Source organism: Dendrobates tinctorius, unplaced genomic scaffold (genome assembly GCF_039654945.1).
Source record: "Dendrobates tinctorius isolate UK_male_01 unplaced genomic scaffold, ASM3965494v1 ptg000010l, whole genome shotgun sequence".
NCBI classification, from domain to species: domain Eukaryota; kingdom Metazoa; phylum Chordata; class Amphibia; order Anura; family Dendrobatidae; genus Dendrobates; species Dendrobates tinctorius.
The window spans coordinates 11,849,059-11,871,310 of NW_027361678.1; positions in this window are offsets into that span (position 1 = coordinate 11,849,059).

A 22,252-nucleotide genomic window follows, 5' to 3' on the forward strand; every position below is an offset into this window, starting at 1 on the left:
TGGGAACAGAACGGAACTTAGTACAGAGATATGGGAGCAGAGCTGAGTTTACTACAGAGCTATGGGAGCAGAGCCGAGCTTACTACAGAGATATGGGAGCAGAACAGAGCTTACTACTGAGATAAGGGAGCAGAACCGAGCTTACTGCAGAGATAAGGGAGCAGAATCAAGCTTGTGCCTACATAGATACTGTCACAGAAGCAAGCTGACTACAGAGATATGGAAGCAGAACCGAGCTTACTACAGAGATATGGGAAAAGAACAGAGCTTACTACAGACTTATGGGAAAAGAACGGAGCTTACTACAGAGCTATGGAAGCAGAACCAAGCTTACTACAGAAATAAAGGAGTAGAACCGAGCTTACTACAGAGATATGGGAGGAGAACAGAGCTTACTGCAGAGATAAGGGAGCAGAGCCAAGCTTACTGCAGAGATAAGGGAGCAGAACCGAGCTTACTACAGAGATATGGGAGCAGAACCGAGCTTACTACAGAGATATGGGAGCAGAACAGAGCTTACAACAGAAATATTGGAGCAGAACAGAGATTACTACAGAGATATTGGAGCAGAACTGAGCTTACTACAGAGATAGGGGAGCAGAACCGAGCTTACTACAGAATAGGGGAGCAGAACCGAGCTTACTACAGAGATATTGGAGCAGAACTGAGCTTACTAGAGATAAAAGAAAGCAGAACAGAGCTTACTATGTCTACAAGATACAGAAACAGAACCAAGCTTATGGCATACATATTGTACCAGACTCTAGATTACTACATCAATACAGTACCAGAACCAAGGTTACTGCTTAGATATGGTACTATAACTGAGCTTACTTACAAACAGACATACAACTCCTGAAACACAGACATGTAAACACAGTGCGGCAGGAGCATTGCCAGGGTCCTTAACCCCTTCCTGACATGAGACGTACTATCCCGTCCATGGGACCCGGACCCCTATGCCCCTATGCCCAAGTAAAAAATAAATAAATAAAAGTGTTAAAATAAATTTAAAAAAATCGCCAAATAAATTAGAAAAAAAAAAAAATATTCCCCCAAATAAATCCATTTTTTAGAAATAAAAAAACCCAAAACAATAAAAGTACACATATTAGGTATCGCCACGTCCGTAACGACCCGCCCTATAAAACTGTCCCATTAGTTAACCCCTTTAGTGAACCCCTTTAAAAATAAAAATAAAAAACGAAGCAAAAAATAATGATTTATTATCATACTGCCAAACAAAAAGTGTAATAACGCGCGATCAAAAAGACGAATATAAATATCCATAGTACCGCTGAAAACGGCATCTTGTCCCACAAAAAACGAGCTGCCACACAGCATCATCCGCAAAAAATAAAAAAGTTATAGCTCGCAGAATAAAGCGATGCAGAAATAATTATTTTTTATATAAAATAGTTTTCATTGCATAAAAGCGCCAAAACATAAAAAAATGACCTAAATGAGGTATCGCTGTAACCGTACTGACCCGAAGAATAAAACTGCTTTATCAATTTGATTGCACGCGGAACGGTGTAAACGCACCCCCCCAAAAGAAATTCATGAAACGCTGGTTTTTGTTCATTCTGCGTCCCAAAAATCGGAATAAAAAGCGATCAAAAAATGTCACGTGCCCGAAAATGGTACCAATAAAAACGTCAACTCGTCCCGCAAAAAATAAGACCTCACATGACTCAGTGGGTCAAAATACGGAAAAATTAGAGCTCTCAATATGTGGTGATGCAAAAACTATTTTTACAATAAAAAGCGTCTTTTAGCGTGTGACAGCCGCCAAACATAAAAACCGCCATAAATAGTAAATCAAACCCCCCGTTATCACCCCCTTAGTTAGGGAAAAATAATAAAATAAAAAAAATGTATTTATTTCCATTTTTCCATTAGGGTTAGGGTTAGGGCTAGGGTTAGGGTTAGGGCTAGGGCTGAGACTAGGGTTAGGGGTGTGTTGGGGTTCGGGTTGGAGTTAGAATTGGGGGTTTCCACTGTTTGGGCACAACAGGGGCTCTCCAAATGCAACATGGTGTCTGATCTCAATTCCAGCCAATTCTGAGTTGAAAAAGTCAAATGGTGCTCCTTCCCTTCCAAGCTCTGCCATGCGCCCAAACAGTGTTTTACCCCCACATGTAGGGTATCAGCCTACTCAGGTCAAATTGCAAAGCAATTTTTGGGGTCCAATTTCTCCTGTTACCCTTAGGAAAATAAAAAATTGGGGGCAAAAATATCATTTTTGTGGAAAAAAATGATTTTTTTATTTTCACGCCCGAGCGTTATAAACTTCTGTGAAGCACTTGGGGGTTCAAAGTGCTCACCACACATCTAGATAAGTTCCGTGGGGGGCCTAGTGTCGAAAACGGGGTCACTTGTGGGGAGTTTCAATAGATTAGGTACATCAGGGGCTCTCCAAACGCACATGACACCCGCAGACCATTCCATCAAAGTCTGCATTCCAAAATGTCACTGCTTCCCTTCCGAGCTCCGACGTGTGTCCATACAGTAGTTTTCTCCCACATATGGGGTGTCAACATACTCATGACAAATTGGACAACAACTTTTGGGGTCCAATTTCTCCTGTTACCCTTGGGAAAATGAAAAAATTGGGGACTAATTGATCATGTTTGTGGAAAAAATACGATTTTTTTATTTTCATGCCCGGGCATTATAAACTTCTGTGAAGCCCTTGGGGGTTCAAAGTGCTCACCTCACATCTAGATAAGTTCCTCAGGGGGTCTAGTTTTCAAAATGGGGTCATTTGTGGGGGGTTTCCACTGTTTAGGTACATTAGGGGCTCTCCAAAGGCAACATGACACCCGCAGCCCATTCCATCAAAGTCTGCATTCCAAAACGTCACTACTTCCCTTCCAAGCCCCGACGTGTGCCCATACAGTAGTTTTCTCCCACATATGGGGTATCAGCATACTCAGGACAAATTGGACAACAACTTTTGGGGTCCGATTTCTCCTGGTACCCTTGGGAAAATAAAAAAATGGTGACTAAAAGATCATGTTTGTGGAAAAAATACGAATTTTTTATTTTCACGCTCGGGCGTTATAAACTTCTGTGAAGCACTGGGGGGTTCAAAGTGCTCACCACACATCTAGATAAGTTCCTTGGGGGGTCTAGTTTACAAAATGGTGTCATTTGTGGGGGGTTTCCACTGTTTTCAGGGGTTTTCCAATCGCGACATGGTGTCCGATCTCAATTCCAGCCAAAAACGTCAAATGGCGTTGCTTCCCTTCCGAGCTCTGCCATGCGCCCAAATAGTGGTTTACCCCCACATGTGGGGTATCAGCGTACTCAGGACAAATTGCACAATAACTTTTAGGGTCCTGTTACCCTTGGAAAAATAAGAATTGAGGGTGAAAAGATCATTTTCATGGAAAAAATATGATTTTTTAATTGTACAGCTTTATGTTATAAACTTCTGTGAAGCCCTTGGGGGTTCAGTTTCCAAAATGGTGTCATTTGTGGGGGGTTTCCACTGTTTTGGTGCATCAGGGGTTTTCCAATCGCGACATGGTGTCCGATCTCAATTCCAGCCAAAAACGTCAAATGGCGCTGCTTCCCTTCCGAGCTCTGCCATGCGCCCAAATAGTGGTTTACCCCCACATGTGGAGTATCAGCATACTCAGGACAAATTGCACAATAACTTTTAGGGTCCTGTTACCCTTGGAAAAATAAGAATTGAGGGTGAAAAGATCATTTTTGTGGAAAAAATATGATTTTTTAATTGTACGGCTGTACTTCATAAACTTCTGTGAAGCCCTTGGGGGTTCAAAGTTCTCACCACACATCTAGATAAGTTCCTTAGGGGGTCTAGTTTCCAAAATGGTGTAATTTGTGGGGGGTTTCCACTGTTTTGGTACATCAGGGGTTTTCCAATCGCGACATGATGTCCGATCTCAATTCCAGCCAAAAACGTCAAATGGCGCTGCTTCCCTTCCGAGCTCTGCCATGCGCCCAAATAGTGGTTTACCCCCACATGTGGGGTATCAGCGTACTCAGGACAAATTGCACAATAACTTTTAGGGTCCTGTTACCCTTGGGAAAATAAAAATTGGGGTGAAAAGATCATTTTTGTGGAAAAAATATGATTTTTTAATTGTACCGCTGTACGTTATAAACTTCTGTAAAGCCCTTGTGGGTTCAAAGTTCTCACCACATATCTAGATAAGTTCCTTGGGGGGTCTAGTTTCCAAAATGGGGTCACTTGTAGGGGGTTTCCACTGTTTAGGTACATCAGGGACTCTCCAAACGTGACATGGCGTCCGATCTGAATTCCAGCCAATTTTGCATTGAAAAAGTCAAACGGCGCTCCTTCCATTCTGAGCTCTGCCATGCGCCGAAACAGTCGTTCCCCCCACATATCAGGTATCAGCGTACTCAGGACAAATTGCACAATAACTTTTGCAGTCCAATTTCTCCTGTTTCCCTTGGTAAAATAAAAAAAATGAATCTGAAGTATTTTTTTTGTGAAAAAAAGTTAGATGTTCATTTTTTTTTTAAATATTCAAAAAAATTCCTGTGACGCACCTAAAGGGTTAATAAACTTCTTGAATGTGGTTTTGAGCACCGTAAGGGGTGCAGTTTTTAGAATGGTGTCACTTTTGGGTATTTTCATATAGACCCCTCAAAGTGACCTCAAATGTGATGTGGTCCTAAAAATAAAATGGTGTTGTAAAAATGAGAAATCGCTGGTCAACTTTTAACCCTTATAGCTTCCTAACAAAAAAAAATTTTGGTTCCAAAATTGTGCTGATGTAAAGTAAACATGTGGGAAATGTTAGTTATCAAGTTTTTTGTGTGCTGTATCTCTGTGATTTAAGGGCATAAAAATTCAAAGTTGGAAAATTGTGAAATTTTCAAAATTTTCGCCAAATTTCTGTTTTTCTCGCAAATAAACGCAAGTTATTTGAATGAAATTTTAACACTAGCCTGAAATACAATATGTCATGAGAAAACAATGTCAGAATCACTGGGATCCATCGAAGCGTTCCAGAGTTATGACCTCATAAAGGTACAGTGGTCAGAATTGTAAAAATTGGCCCGGTCATGAACGTGCAAACCACCCTTGGGGGTGAAGGGGTTAAAAATCAAGGGCCCAAGCCCCAAAGTGCATGTCTCCCCATAAGACCAACCTTTAGCCATTTAAAATAGCATTTATATATAATTACAGTATACCACTGTTGCTACCCAAAAACACACAATGCAAAGGCCAATATGTTCAATATTACTACTATAAAAGGCCAAAACAATAAGGCTGCACAATGCCCACGACTATCATCACCACACCGCGAATACATAATATAATATGACCATTACCTCTACATAACATACATAATGACCGAAACACATTAAGCTGTTACTAAATAAATTAAAAAAAAAGCTACTAAAAAGTGCACTAGTCCCACCTTACAGGAACCGTATATTGGTAGATACCAGTCCTGCAGAACACACACATGATTACAGTCAGGGCTGCCACTAGGAATTTCGGGGCCCCATACTGGCAACATTTTCGAGCCCCCTTGATACTCCACCCAGGCTCCAACCCAGTTCCGCCTCCACACCTCAAGCCTTCCACAGTCCCACTGCCCGCTGTTGGAAAAACTCATCTTTTACACCACGTCCTCACCAATCTGATATTAACAGTTCCCAGAAAACATCAGATTACATACATAACCAGCAGTTTTTGTTTTGGCCAAAAGAATTTTTAAGCCACCACCACAACAGGGTAGGCTCTTTTGGCCAGGCCATATTGTACCCTTACCTATTAAACATTTCCTAAAATATCCAATACTCTTTTTAGGTTTATTTTTTATTTATTTTTCTTTAAGGGAATGAGTCACATATATTTTTTAGATTGACCATTAATACCACATACAAGGGACAACAACCATCACACCATGACCAGACCATATATTACCACCACATAGCGACCGAATAATATCACATACAGGGAGAAAAACTGCCACACCATAACCAGATCACATACTACCACCACATAGTGACCGAATGCTACAATACAGATCATTAATAAAAAAAAAACACAACACTAATGCCATTATACAAAGGAGCTTTGTATATAGTGTATAGTGTACAGGTAATACAGAGATCATCAGTGACATTATACACAGGAACTCTGTATATAGTGTCAGTGTACAGGTAATACAGTGCTCACCAGTGACTTTATACACAGGAGCTCTGTATATAGTGTATAGTGTACAGGTAATACAGCGATCACAAGTGACATTATACACAGGAGCTCTGTATATAGTGTCAGTATACAGGTACTCAGAGGTGTATCTAGGCTTTCTGGCACCCGAGGCAAGAATTTGGTTCGGCACCCCCCCCAAGTACATATGCGACTTGCACACTTAGCCATGTACCCACGAGCTGCTCTCCCTTGCTTTCAATGTTCAGTAAAAAACTGAAAGCAGGATGAGAAGCTCGTTGTCACAAGACCATAAGTATGAAAATCGCATATGAGTGAAGTGTCCGTGTGATGACTACTGGAACCTGCAGAGCTGAATCCTGACATTGCAGCTTCTGAATTCTCACAATGAATGCACCTGCACACTTTTAGGATCCTCCCTTGCCGATGTACAGTCATGTCAGCACAAGTAATGTGATTTATATACTTCTGGCCACATTCCGACTAGACGTGCCCGGCCTCGCTCAGTTCATTTTCATTGAGTGAGGCCACACACGTCTAGTCAGCATGTGACCGCATGTATGTAAATTACCGGCACGAGAGAATCCTAACAGCGTTCAGTGCGCACTGTGAGAATTCGGATGTCTGCAGTCAGTACAAACCTGGACAACCCCTTTAATATTCCTAACAAATAAAAACATGAGAATTAGTATCACAAATAACATTTACATCCAGGTACCTTATGGATGACGTTGTCTCTGGAGTCGTTCTCCTTTTCTTCTTCTTGTCCAGACCCCATGATGAGTTTTCTCATCCACAGCCGTCTCTGCAGACTTCCATCTTCTCCGCTCTTCTGCAGCAAATCTCCACACGATGCCCTTAAACACAGAAGTGTCATTATAATGCTCCTAAATAAAAAATACCTGCAATATACTGTGGCCTCACACTATTCCCCTCCCTCTTCATACTGTCTCCTCCAACATCCCTCTGTTCACCATACTGTCTCCTCATCTAGTTACCCCCTCACTCTCTATACTGTCTGTTCACACATACCCCCGACTCCCCATACTGTGTCTGCACACATTCACCCGTTCGCACCCCTTACTGTCTGCACCCATCCCCCATACTGTTTCCTCATATATACTCTTCATTTTGTGTCCTCAAATCTCCCCACACATTATGTACCCCCCATCCCCACTCCAAATCCCCCCACACATTATGTACCCCCACTCCAAATCCCCCCACACATTAACCTCCATCCCCACTCATTAACCCCTATCCCTACCCATTAACCTCATCCCCACACATTAACCCCCCCACACATTAACCCCCCCACACATAAACCCCATCCCCACTCATTAATCCCCCATACATTAACGCTCCTACACATTAACCCCCATCTCCACTCATTAACCCCCATCCCCACTCATTAACCCCCATCCCCACTCATTAACCCCCCCCACACATTAACCCCCCCACTCATTAACACCCGTCCCCACATTAACTCCCATCTCCACTCATTAACACCCATCCCCACATTAACCCCCATCTCCACTCATTAACACCCATCCCCACATTAACCCCCATCTCCACTCATTAACCCCCAAACATTAACCCCCCCACTCATTAACACCCATCCCCACATTAACCCCCATCTCCACTCATTAACCCCCCCCACTCATTACCACCCATCCCCACATTAAATCCCATCTCCCATCTTCGGTTGTTCTTCAGCTCCACAGTGGAGCAAACTTACCACCAGCGTTTTCTCTGGGCGCCGGGGAGTGACGTCAGCAGCATGATCACATGACATGATCACGCTGCTGACGTTGCTCTGACCCGGCAGTCAGAGCTTCAGTTGTACTGGCATCTGTATAGACGCCAAGTACAATTGCTGCCTGGGAGCCGGCGCGGCCTCCTTCTCTGCACCGGCTGTCAGCTTGACAGCCGTCACAGTGAACAGCCGACTCTCAGGCCGGGGGGCGACAAAACGCAGCCGCCGGGGGAGACACTGCGGACCGCTGCATTAGGCGGCCCGACTGCGCCCCCTGATGGCGGCGCCCGGGGCAACTGCCCCGGCTGCTCCCCCCTGGATACGCCTCTGCAGGTACTACAGTGATCACCAGTGACATTATACACAGGAACTCTTTATATAGTGTCAGTGTACAGGTAATACAGTGATCACCAGTGACATTATACACAGAAACTCTGTATATAGTGTATAGTGTACAGGTAATACAGCGATAACCAGTGACATTATTCACAGGAGCTCTGTATATAGTGTCAGTATACAGGTAATACAGTGATCACCAGTGACATTATACACAGGAGCTCTGTATATAGTGTACAGGTAATACAACGATCACCAGTGACATTATACACAGGAGCTCTGTATATAGTGTACAGGTAATACAACGATCACCAGTGACATTATACACAGGAGCTCTGAATATAGCGTACAGTATACAGGTAATACAGAGATCACCAGTGACATTATACACAGGAGCGCTGTCATTTTCAGCCCCACTCCAGCATTTTCAGCCCCGCTCCATCATTTGCAGGCCCCCTCCATCATTTCCAGCACCCCCTCCATAATTTGCAGCCCCCGCCATCATTATCAGCACCCCCTCCATCATTTGCAGCCCCCTCCATTATTTGCAGCCCTCTCCATCATTTCCAGCACCCCCTCCATCATTTGCAGGCCCCCTCCATCATTTCCAGCACCCAACCATCATTTGCAGCCCCCCTCCATCATTTCCAGTACCCCTTCCATCATTTGCAGCCCCCTCCATCATTTCCAGCACCCCCTCCATCATTTGCAGCCTCCCCTCCATCATTTCCAGCACCCCTCCATCATTTCCAGCACCCCCTCCATCATTTCCAGCACACCCTCCATCATTTCCAGGCCCCCTCCATCATTTCCAGCACCCCGTCCATCATTTGCAGGCCCCCCTCCACCATTTGCAGCCCCCCTCCACCATTTGCATCCCCCCTCCACCATATGCATCCCCCTCCACCATTTGCAGCCCCCCTCCATCATTTCTAGCACCCCCTCCATCATTTGCAGGCCCCCCTCCACCATTTGCAGCCCCCCTCCATCATTTTCAGCACCCTCTCCATCATTTCCAGCACCCCTCCATCATTGGCAGCCCCCTCCATCATTTGCAGCCCCCTCCATCATTTGCAGCCCCTCCATCATTTGCAGCCCCCTCCACCATTTGCATCCCCCCTCCACCATTTGCAGCCCCCCTCCATCATTTCCAGCACCCCCTCCATCATTTGCAGGCCCCCCTCCACCATTTGCAGCCCCCCTCCATCATTTTCAGCACCCTCTCCATCATTTCCAGCACCCCTCCATCATTGGCAGCCCTCTCCATAATTTGCAGCCCCCTCCATCATTTGCAGCCCCTCCATGATTTGCAGGCCCCCCTCCATCATTTGCAGCCCCTCCATCATTTGCAGGCCCCCCTCCATCATTGGCAGCCACTCCATCATTTGCAGGCCCCCCTCCATCATTTGCAGCCCCCCTTCACCATTTGCAGCCCCCGCCATCATTTTCAGCACCCCCTCCATCATTTCCAGCACCCCCTCCATCATTTGCAACCCCTCTCCATCATTTCCAGCACCCCTCCATCATTGGCAGCCCCCTCCATCATTTGCAGCCCCCTCCATTATTGGCAGCCCCTCCATCGTTTGCAGGCCCCCTCCATCATTTGCAGCCTCCCCTCCATCATTTCCAGCACCCCCTCCATCATTTGCAGCCCCCCTCCATCATTTCCAGCACCCTCTCCATCACTGGCAGCCCCGCTTTCATCATTTGCAGGCCCCCCTCCATCATTTGCAGCCCCCCTCCACCATTTGCATCCCCCTCCACCATTTGCAGCCCCCCTCCATCATTTCCAGCACCCCTCCATCATTTGCAGGCCCCCCTCCACCATTTGCAGCCCCCTCCATCATTTTCAGCACCCTCTCCATCATTTCCAGCACCCCCTCCATCATTGGCAGCCCCCTCCATCATTTGCAGCCCCTCCATCATTTGCAGGCCCCCCTCCATCATTTGCAGCCCCTCCATCATTTGCAGCCTCCCCTCCATCATTTCCAGCACCCCCTCCATCATTTGCAGGCCCCCGCCATCATTTCCAGCACCCTCTCCATCACTGGCAGCCCCGCTTTCATCATTTGCAGGCCCCCCTCCATCATTTCCAGCACCCCCTCCATCATTTGCAGCCCCCCTCCACCATTTGCATCCCCCCTCCACCATTTGCAGCCCCCTCCATCATTTTCAGCACCCTCTCCATCATTTCCAGCACCCCCTCCATCATTGGCAGCCCCCTCCATCATTTGCAGCCCCTCCATCATTTGCAGGCCCCCCTCCATCATTTGCAGCCCCTCCATCATTTGCAGCCTCCCCTCCATCATTTCCAGCACCCCCTCCATCATTTGCAGGCCCCCGCCATCATTTCCAGCACCCTCTCCATCACTGGCAGCCCCGCTTTCATCATTTGCAGGCCCCCCTCCATCATTTCCAGCACCCCCTCCATCATTTGCAGGCCCCCCTCCACCATTTGCAGCCCGCTCCATCATTTTCAGCACCCTCTCCATCATTTCCAGCACCCCTCCATCATTGGCAGCCCCCTCCATCATTTGCAGCCCCTCCATCATTTGCAGGCCCCCCTCCATCATTTGCAGCCCCTCCATCATTTGCAGGCCCCCCTCCATCATTTGCAGCCCTCTCCATCATTGGCAGCCTCCCCTCCATCATTTCCAGCACCCCCTCCATCATTTGCAGGCCCCCGCCATCATTTCCAGCACCCTCTCCATCACTGGCAGCCCCGCTTTCATCATTTGCAGGCCCCCCTCCATCATTTCCAGCACCCCCTCCATCATTTGCAGCCCCCCTCCACCATTTGCATCCCCCCTCCACCATTTGCAGCCCCCTCCATCATTTTCAGCACCCTCTCCATCATTTCCAGCACCCCCTCCATCATTGGCAGCCCCCTCCATCATTTGCAGCCCCTCCATCATTTGCAGGCCCCCCTCCATCATTTGCAGCCCCTCCATCATTTGCAGCCTCCCCTCCATCATTTCCAGCACCCCCTCCATCATTTGCAGGCCCCCGCCATCATTTCCAGCACCCTCTCCATCACTGGCAGCCCCGCTTTCATCATTTGCAGGCCCCCCTCCATCATTTCCAGCACCCCCTCCATCATTTGCAGGCCCCCCTCCACCATTTGCAGCCCGCTCCATCATTTTCAGCACCCTCTCCATCATTTCCAGCACCCCTCCATCATTGGCAGCCCCCTCCATCATTTGCAGCCCCTCCATCATTTGCAGGCCCCCCTCCATCATTTGCAGCCCCTCCATCATTTGCAGGCCCCCCTCCATCATTTGCAGCCCTCTCCATCATTGGCAGCCCCTCCATCATTTGCAGGCCCCCCTCCATCATTTGCAGCCCCCCTTCACCATTTGCAGCCCCCGCCATCATTTTCAGCACCCCTCCATCATTTCCAGCACTCCCTCCATCATTGGCAGCCCCCTCCATCATTTGCAGCCCCCTCCATCATTGGCAGCCCCTCCATCGTTTGCAGGCCCCCCTCCATCATTTGCAGCCTCCCCTCCATCATTTCCAGCACCCGCTCCATCATTTGCAGCCTCCCCTCCATCATTTCCAGCACCCTCTCCATCACTGGCAGCCCCGCTTTCATCATTTGCAGGCCCCCCTCCATCATTTGCAGGCCCCCTCCATCATTTCCTATAACCTGCAGTAACCACCGATCGACCAAACCGCTGCACGACCAGCTCTACCCTCGCCTACTGTATTATCACCCATCCCTTGAAGATTGTGAGCCCTCGCGGGCAGGGTCCTCTCTCCTCCTGTACCAGTTATGACTTGTATTGTTTAAGATTATTGTACTTGTTTTTATGTATACCCCTCCTCACATGTAAAGCGCCATGGAATAAATGGCGCTATAACAATAAATAATAATAATAATAATAATAATAATAATAATAATAATAATAATAATTTCCAGCACCCCCTCCATCCTTGGCAGCCCCCTCCATCATTTGCAGGCCCCCTCCATCATTTGCAGGCCCCCTCCATCATTTGCAGCCCCTCTCCATCCATCTTTGGCAATCCGCTCCATCATTTGCAGCCCCCTCCATCATTGGCAGCCCCTCCATCGTTTGCAGGCCCCCCTCCATCATTGGCAGCCCCCTCCATCATTTGCGGGCCCCCTCCATCATTTCCAGCACCCCCTCCATTATTGGCAGCCCCACTTTCATCATTTACAGGCCCCCCTCCATCATTTCCAGCCCCCCTCTGCCATTTGCAGCCCCCCTCCATCATTTGCAGCCCCCCTCACCCATTTAATTCATTTTATAAAGAAAAAAAAAATGTTTTTCATGCATAATAATAATCTTTATTTTTATATAGCGCTAACATATTCTGCAGTGCTTTACAGTTTTGCACACATTTTTTCATCACTGTCCCTGATGGGGGTCACAATCTAAATTCCCTATCACTATGTCTTTGGAGTGTGGGAGGAAACCGGAGTACCCAGAGGAAACCCACGCAAACACGGGGAGAACATACAAACTCCTTGCAGATGTTGTCCTTGGTGGGATTCGAACCCAGGACTCCAGCGCTGCAAGGCTAACCACTGAGCCACCGTGCTGCCCATATACTTACTTCACAAGTGATCCCCAGCAGGCACAGCTTCTCTTGTCATGGTAGACGCTGTACCTGGAAGGCGCCCATACATTGTATCATTTTCAGCAGGTAATCAGCTAGGCTGTATGGGCTGCTGAGAGGAACTGAAAAGAGCCTATACAGTCTAGCACAGTGGTCCCCAACCTTTTTTGCACCAGGGACCGGTTTCAAGCAAGACCATTCTTCCATGGCCCGGCAGGGCGGGGATGGAGGTGTGACAGGGGCGGGGCTTTGGTCATAAGGGGGCGGGGCTATGGACGCGGTTGTAGTGTAGCAGTGCATACTTATAATTAAATAACATAGGTTTTGAATGAGTGCTCCATCACCCCCATCCTTGCCTGCTCCATCACCCCATTCTTGCCTGCTCCATCACCCCATCACTGCCTTCTCCCCATAACTGCCATCTCTCCATCATTGCCTTCACCCCATCACTGCCGTCTCTCCATATTGCCTTCACCCCATCACTCCCTTCTCCCCATCATTGCCTTCACCCCATCACTGACGTCTCTCCATCACTCCCATCAATGCCTTCTCTCCATCAGCCCCATCATGGCCTTCTCCCATCACAGGCAATGAGAAAAAACTTTGTCCAGCTCCACGATGTAGTGAAAAATATTCTTTATTCACTCAATAGAAATGAGGTTTAAAAGCCAGCATGAGTTACAAGGCATGCGATCGATCTACGCGTTTCGAGTGGCTAGGCACTCTTAATCATGATACGCAGCTTTGTCCATGGGTAGATCTTATATACTCTATCCGGTCTACATCGTGGAGCTGGACAAAGTTTTTTCTCATTGCCTTGGATTGTGCGCTTTGACACAGTGGTCTCGTGCTCCGATGTTGGAATGCCGTATCTGGTGAGCTGGATTTGTATCCTGATTTATTCCTTCTCCCATCACCCCAGGCATCATGGCCTTCTCTCCCCATCACGGTCTTCTCCTCATGTCCCCATCTCCTCCAGGGCCAGGCTCCACCTACACAAACACAGACAAACACACACACACAGACATACATGTACACACACAGACAGACATACATACACACACCACCTCTCTCCTCTCACCTGTCCGCAGCATCGCCCGCGCTTCCTCGCTCTGACACAGCAGCGGCTGCTGAATGATGATGTCATTCAGCGGCGCGCTCCTCTCTGTGTCAGTCAGAGACAGGAAGCGCGGGCGGCGGGCAGGAAGCTGGACGGGTCCTTGCAGCTCCGCTCCTGCTATTCCCTATTGCAGGCAGCGGAGCTGCTTGGATCGCTCGCTGGCCGCCGCTACACATGAGGGCAGTTTAAGAATTGCTGCACGCCGCCCCAGTCCCCGCTACGCCACTGACCGCCCCTGGCTCCCCTTGTGTCCGCGGACCAGCTAGGGCACTGCAGCGGCCCGGTACTGGGCCGCGGACCGGCGGTTGGGGACCCCTGGTCTAGCACATTCACTACTGAGACAGCTAGAATGTATGGGCTGTAGTCAGGACCTGCAAGGAGCCCATACATTCTAGCTACAGCCATGTCACCTGACCAGAAGTCCAGGGAGGGCGGAGGGAGAGAGTCGGAGCTGCGCAGCTGTCAAGGTAAGACAGCTATGCACAGCTCAGAGAAAGCTGCCGGCCCCGGCGCCGACATGTGCGCCTGGGGGGAGCGGCCCGGGGGGCATTTGCCCCCCTGCTATCCGGCCCAGCCCGCACCTGACTGTTATTTTTACACCAGGTATTGGTACTTTTGGCAGTGTGGACAGGTACCAAGTCCTGCTGGAGAATGAAATTTCCATCACTGTTTCATGCCACTCATGACCAATAGACAAAGCCAGAAGCGTCTTACCTGGGCCAAGGAGAAAAAGAACTGGACTGTTGCTCAGTGGTCCAAGGTGTTGTTTTCAGATGAAAGTAAGTTTTGCATTTCATTTGGAAATCAAGGTCCCAGAGTCTGGAGGAAGAGTGGAGAGGCACACAATCACTGTCGTCACCAGGGTCCTCCTGTATCCTCTCACAGTACTGCTGTCACCAGTGCCCTCCTGTGTCCTGTCACAGTGTAGGAAGATTGCTCAAGCTTGTGTTGCTCCTTGTGTCTCCGGGACGGAACTGCGGGCCTGTCACCAGTGTATCCTGGGGAAGGACTTTCTGTCCAGAGCAAACCTGAGCACCTGACTGAAGGGGGTGGGTCAGAGATAAATAGAGGCAAGTGCACGAGGTCGGGGCTCTTGGCGGGAAGACCGCTTACCCAGAGGGAGAAGGTTGACTCCGTCTCCGCTGACCCTGACCAAGGATTCAGCCCGCTCTGCAGCCTATCCTCTGCACGCACTGACTGTGCTGCTCCAGACGCTAGGACCCTTCCGGCGTGTAACCGTGAGGGTCCAGATACACCAGTGCCCCTGACTATACCGGGCACGTGACGCAGTGCAAGGCCCCCTCACTACGCGGCTTCAGAAGGTGCAGCCATGGTTGTTGCTCCAGGACTCCGTACTCCATACTCTGTGTCACAGAGCTCCTCCTCCACGCTGTATACCAGGACCGAGTGATCTCGCCGGGGAAAACTAGTAACCGCCGCTTCAGTTCAGAGACTGTGTTACAACTTTATCCAGGACCGCTTCAACTACGTCTCGCGCCACCTTTGGCACCATTGTTAGATCTTCCATCCTCCTCCTTCCAGGACCCCCAGACTGATAAGTTAACTTGTTTAATACTGTTCATAATCTGCACCATATTTTGTTTACAATTTGTGTACCTCTTAACTGGTCAAACTCTTGTGCTCCTTGCGCAGAGTGTTTACTGTTGATTTCCTTTTTCTGCATAAAATACCGGTTAAATTTTGCTCTGCCTCCTGCTCGTCACTGCATCCCACGTTGCTGCTAAACCCTTACACTAGCATAGCGGTCACCAGTGCCCTCCTGTGATCTCTCACAGCACTGCTGTAACCAATGCCCTCATGTGTCCTCTCATAAGCACTGCTGTCACCAGTGCCCTCCTGTGTTCTCCTACAACACCGTTATTACTTTGCAACAGCTGTTGAAAAACATGAACGCTGATCTCGGATTGGCTGCTGTGGGCAATAACAGGCTTTCGGTCGCTGTACGTCTGTCATCGTCATTGGTCGTCGGCTGCCATTATATCAACTATGGACAGAAACATTAGCAGAGAATGAGTGGATCTGAGACACACGTGCTGAATGCCACTCCATTCAGATGAACTTTGACCCACTGTCATGATGGTCTGGGATACTGGGCGGACCCCAATAATCAGTATGTTAGCTCTTATCCTATGGGATAACTCCTGAAGTCACTGATCTATGATTCATATTGTCAGAATATGCCTTTAAGAGCAATGCTCCTGGCTACCTGACTGGATGTGCAAAAATGGGGCCCTGGCAGCAGACTTAGCTTATCACGAGGGCCACTAATCCCTGGAGTGCGACGACACAAGGGATTGGCAGAACACGAGAGCAACAGGACGCCCGCAGGGCACAGTCCTGGGGTGGTGTAATCATAGTGTATTCATACAGTATGAGCCCCCCGCAGTGAACAGTCCTGGGGTGGTGTAATCATAGTGTATCCGTACAGTGTGAACCCTCCGCAGTGCACAGTGAGGGCCAGGGCTGTAGTCATGGCCGAGGACATCGGGGCTTCTAGGCCCTGTCCTCCCATCATATGAAAATAATATGCATTAGTCAGCACACCTGTGACTTCAGCTCCAGCATCATCAGGTTCTCTTCTGTGCTACTGAAGGCTATCTACAAACAATTTCACATGAATTTAGACACAGTCCATTTGAACTTGAAACTGAACAACTTTACAGTTTTAATTTCTCAGCACATCCAAGTAATTCACAGCATCAGTCACATGCTCAACATTACACATTTCTTTCTCTTTCCCTGTACTTCTCTGTCACACAGCACGTTCCCGGGTCGGACCATACCATATGGTTCTTCAGTGTCCTTCCTGTATGGCTCTGCCACGGCTAGACACTCCTCTGTCTGTTTCACCCCAGACATCAGATCATCTGTTCCCGGAGTCAGTTGCCACATGGCGAGTGACCTGCCATTCTGTACCATCATAACTTCTCCCGTGGTACTTCCTATGGCCTCCAGTACATTACGGGGACCTACTGCCTTTAACGGTAACGGCAGCATCTTCTCTGCTTACACTCACTGTGGTTGAGGATTCCCTCAGTCGTTTCATCCCGGATCTGAGGGCATCAGCCCATGCGATAAACTGCCACATCATGGAGTCTCCTGCGTCCCTGTACTCTCTTGGCCTTTACTTCAGTTTTTGCACCACACTGCTATAGCCCACTGTTATGAGCTCATTTTCTGCTCCACCAGCTGGGAGTTCTCCTTCCGTTCTCCCTCTGGTGGTGACAGGAGGTAGTGATGTTGGCTTAATTGGTAATGGTCTGCCACCTGACGAGGAGGATAATGATTGGATCTCTGGAGTATCAGACTGGATATAAGACAGCCGACGCCCTATCCTGGTGCTGGTGATTCAGTCTGCTTCTCAGGTCTTGGACTTCTGCTCTGCTCCAGTCTTCTCAAGTTAAGTTTGTTTTTGCTAATGTTCACACTTGCTCTTGTTGGTCAAGTCAGTTTTTGTGTGGTCAGCCAGCCCGGCTGGGCTGTGCTGAATTTCAACTCTTATTTATCTGTATTTGCCAATTTGCCTTTTTGTCCTTTATTGGATTGGCCTCTTTTTTGCTCTGTCTAAGAATGTTTCAGAGTGCTGATATAGTGGGAGAAGTCTAGTGACTTCAGGGTTAATTTTGTTATCAGAAGTGTTGGACATTATTTTGGGTAGGGTTTTTTTGGCAGATTGCAGACAGTATCTTTCCTTTCCTGTCCTTTCAAGTTAGTTTGGCCTCATCGTTTGCTCAGCCTATTTTTCTGCCTTTGTTTGTATTTTCATCTTGCTTCACTGTCAATACATGTGGGGGGCTGTCTTTCCTTTGGGGTCTGCTCTGGGGGAGTTAGTTTTCCTCTTTTCTTACTTTAGGCTTATTTAGCTCTCCGGTTGTGATGAGGCGTCCAGGACCATTGTAGGCATGCTCCACGACTGCTGCTAGTTGTGTGTTAAGATCAGGGATCTGCAATCTGCATAGTTACCAACCTCTCAGGTTTTCTGAGACTTAGCGTGTGTTGCTTTTTTTCTCCTCAGTGACCCATTCATAACAGAATCACCAACCATACCGCAGATTCTAGGGTACTCAAAAGCAGGAAAAAAGAAAAAATTATTTAAAAAAAAAAAGGAGAATGAAAAAAAAAAAAAGTGTCAGAATTTTTTTTTATATATTTTTTCCTCTTTTTCTCTGGGGCCGTAGGAGGATTTTTTTTTCCCTCTCCTAATGGAGATTAAGCAACTGTCTGATCGTGTGGAGCAACTTGCTGCTGAAGTGCAGGGAATTTCTACCTACCTCATTCAGTCACATGTTGCTGAACCCAAGATCCCTACTCCTGATGTGTTTTCTGGGGATCGGTCTAAATTTCTGAATTTTAAGAATAATTGTAAATTATTTCTTGCCTTGAAGCCTAACTCATCGGGGAACTCTGTGCAGCAGGTTAAAATTGTCATCTCCTTGCTGCGCGGTGATCCCCAGGATTGGGCTTTTTCTCTGACACCTGAAAATCCTATTCTGACTAATGTGGATGCATTTTTTCAAGCCTTGGGGTTGTTGTATGATGAACCTAATGCCGTTGATCAAGCTGAGAGAAACCTGTTGGCATTAAACCAGGGTCAGGATCCTGCAGAGTTATACTGTCAAAAATTCTGAAAGTGGGCGGTCCTTACTACATGGAATGATGGTGCATTGGCAGCTCTTTCGGAAGGGTTTATCAGAGACTGTAAAAGATGTTATGGTGGGATTTCCTGCTCCCTCTGGTCTGGATGGCTCTATGTCATTAGCCATTCAAGTTGATCGGCGTTTACGTGAACGTAAAACTACACGGGAGGCACTGCCACCTTCTGAACAAATGTCTGAACCTATGCAATGTGATAGAGTTTTGTCTAGGGCGCAACGTCAGGAGTTTAGAAGGTGTAATAAGCTGTGTTTTTTCTGTGGAGACGCCTCTCATACTATTTCTGTCTGCCCTAAACGAGAGAAACGTTTTGCACACACATTTGCTGTGGGCAGTGTACAACCTAAGTTCCTTTTGGCAATTACTTTGATCTGCTCCTTGTCCACATTTTCCACTGAGGCTTTTGTGGATTCAGGAGCAGCTCTGAATCTGATGGATTTGGACTTTGCTAAACGCTGTGGTTTGTCCATGATGCCTCTGCAAATGCCTATTCCTTTGAGGGGTATTGATGCCACTCCTTTGGCAGAGAATAAACCTCAGTTTTGGACCCAGGTGATAATGCGAGTTGCCCCAGACCACCAAGAAAATTGTAAATTTTTGGTGCTGCATAATTTGCATGATACTATTGTTCTGGGTTTCCCCTGGTTGCAATCTCATAACCCAGTTTTGGATTGGAAATCTGTGTCTGTGGTGAGTTGGGGTTGTCAGTGTTTTCTTAGGGACGCTCCTGTTTTCTCCACCTCTCCTCAGTCTCATGATGTTCCTGATTATCTGGCTGATTTCTCTGATGTATTTAGTGAGAGTAAGTCTGCGTCTTTGCCTCCTCATAGGAGTTATGACTGTGCAATTGAGTTGATGCCTGGGTGTAAATTTCCCAAGGGTCGGCTTTTCAACTTATCTGTACCTGAACATGATGCTATGCGATCCTACTGTATATTAAGGAGTCGTTGGAGAAGGGTCATATTAGACTATCCTCGCCACCTTTAGGCGCTGGGTTTTTTTTGTGGCCAAGAAAAATGGTTCATTAACCCCTTAACGACCGCCGATATGCCTTTTAACGGCGGTAATTAAGGGTACTAAAACCACAGCGCCGTTAATTCACGGCGCTGTGATTTAAGTGAATAGCGCCCCCCAGTGTCGTATTTTCTCCGGGGTCTCGGCTGCCAGGGGTAGCCGAGACCCCAGAGAACATGAATCGGTCGGTTTTTACCGACCCCCGCTTTTGCGATCGCCGTTATTAACCCTATAACGGCGACCGCAAAAAAAAAAAGCATTTAATTTCTCTCTCCTCTGATGTGATCGCACATCAGAGGAGAGAGAAATAGGGTCCCCGATCCCCCCCGGTACCTCTCCGTGGCCCTCCGTCCCCTCCCGGTGGTCCCACGTCCTGCCGGCATCCTCTGATGGGCGCCGCCATCTTGAAAATGGCGGGCGCATGCGCAGTGCGCCCGCCGGGAATCTGCCGGCTCCGGCTGGCAGATTCCATTCATTATTTTGATCACTATGATAAACGATCATAGTGATCAAAATAAAAAAAATAGTACATAACCCCCCCGTTTATCACTCCCTTATACAGGCCAAAATAATGAAATAAAGAAAATATTTTTTTTTTCAGTTTTCCATTAGGGTTAGGGTTAGGATTAGGGTAGGGTTAGGGCTAGGGTTAGGGTAGGGTTAGGGCTAGGGTTAGGGTAGGGTTAGGACTAGGGTTAGGGTTAGGGTAGGGTTAGGGTTGGGCTAGGGTTAGGGTTAGGGTTGGGCTAGGGTTAGGGTTGGGCTAGGGTTAGGGCTAGGGTTAGGCCAGGGTTAGGGTTAGGGTTGTGCTAGGGCTAGGGTTAGGGCTCGGGTCACAACTAGGGTTAGAATTAGGGTTAGGGCGAACTAGAATTAGGGTTAGAATTAGGATTAGGGATTAGGGTTGGGATTAGGGTTAGGGTTGGGATTAGGGTTAGGGGTGTGTTGGGGTTAGGGTTGGAGCAAGAATTGAGGGGTTTCCACTATTTGCCAACTTTGGGGGTCTAAAAATTGGGGTCTAAAAAATCACTTTTGTGGAAATAAAAAAAGACTTTTTATTTTCACGGCTCTGCGTTTATAAACTTTTGTGAAGCGCTTGGGGGTTCAATGTGCTCACCACACATCTAGATAAGTTCATTAGGGGGTCTAATTTCCAAAATGGGGTCACTTGTGGGGGGTTTCCACTGTTTAGGCCCATCAGGGGCTCTGCAAGCGCATCATGATGCCCGCAGACCATTCCATCAAATCTGCATTCCAAAATGGCACTCCTTCCCTTCCGAGCTCTCCCATGCGCCCAAACAGTGGTTCCCCCCCACATATGGGGTATCGGCGTACTCAGGACAAATCGCATAACAACTGTGCGGGTTTGATTTCTCCTGTTACCCTTGTAAAAATAAAAATTTGGGGGCGAAAAGATCATTTTTGTGGAAAAAAAATGGATTTTTTATTTTCACGGCTCTACGTTATAAACTTCTGTGAAGCACTTGAAGGTTCAAAGTGCTCACCACACATCTAGTTAAGTTCCTTAATGGGTCTAGTTTCCAAAATGGTGTCACTTGTGGGGGGTTTCCACTGTTTAGGCCCATCAGGGGCTCTGCAAGCGCAACATGATGTCCGCAGACCATTCCATCAAAGTCTGCATTCCAAAATGGCACTCCTTCCCTTCTGAGCTCTCCCATGCGCCCAAACAGTGGTTCCCCCCCACATATGGGGTATCGGCGTACTCAGGACAAATCGCATAACAACTGTGCGGGTATGATTTCTCCTGTTACCCTTGTAAAAAATAAAATTTTGGGGGCGAAAAGATCATCTTTGTGGAAAAAAATAGATTTCTTATTTTCACGGCTCTACGTTATAAACTTCTGTGAAGCCCTTGGGGGTTCAAAGTGCTCACCACACATCTAGATAAGTTCCTTAATGGGTCTAGTTTCCAAAATGGGGTCACTTGTTGGAGGTTTCCACTGTTTAGGCACATTAAGGGCTCTCTGAACGCAACATGGCATCCGATCTCAATTCCAGCCAATTCTGCGTTGAAAAAGTCAAACGGCGCTCCATCCCTTGCGAGCTCTGCCGTGTGCTGAAATAGTGGTTTACCCCCACATATAGGGTATCGGCGTATTCAGGAGAAATTGTACAACAAATTTTGTGGTTGATTTTCTCTTTTAACACTTGTGAAAATAAAAAAAATTGGTTCTGAAGTAAATTTTTTGCAAAAAAAAGTTAAATATTAATTTTTTCCTTCCACATTGCTTTAGTTCCTGTGAAGCACTTAAAGGGTTAATAAACTTCTTGAATGTGGTTTTGAGCACCTTGAGGGGTCTAGTGTTTAGAATGGTGCCACTTTTGGGTATTTTCTGTCATGTACACCCCTCAAAATGACTTTAAATATGATGTGGTCCCTTAAAAAAAATTGTTTTGTAAATTTTGTTGTAAAAATGAGAAATCGCTGGTCAACTTTTAACCCTTATAACTTCCTAACAAAAAAAAATGTTGCTTCCAAAATTGTGCTGATGTAAAGTAGACATGTGGGAAATGTTATTTATTAAGAAATTTGTGTGACACATCTCTCTGATTTGAGGGCATA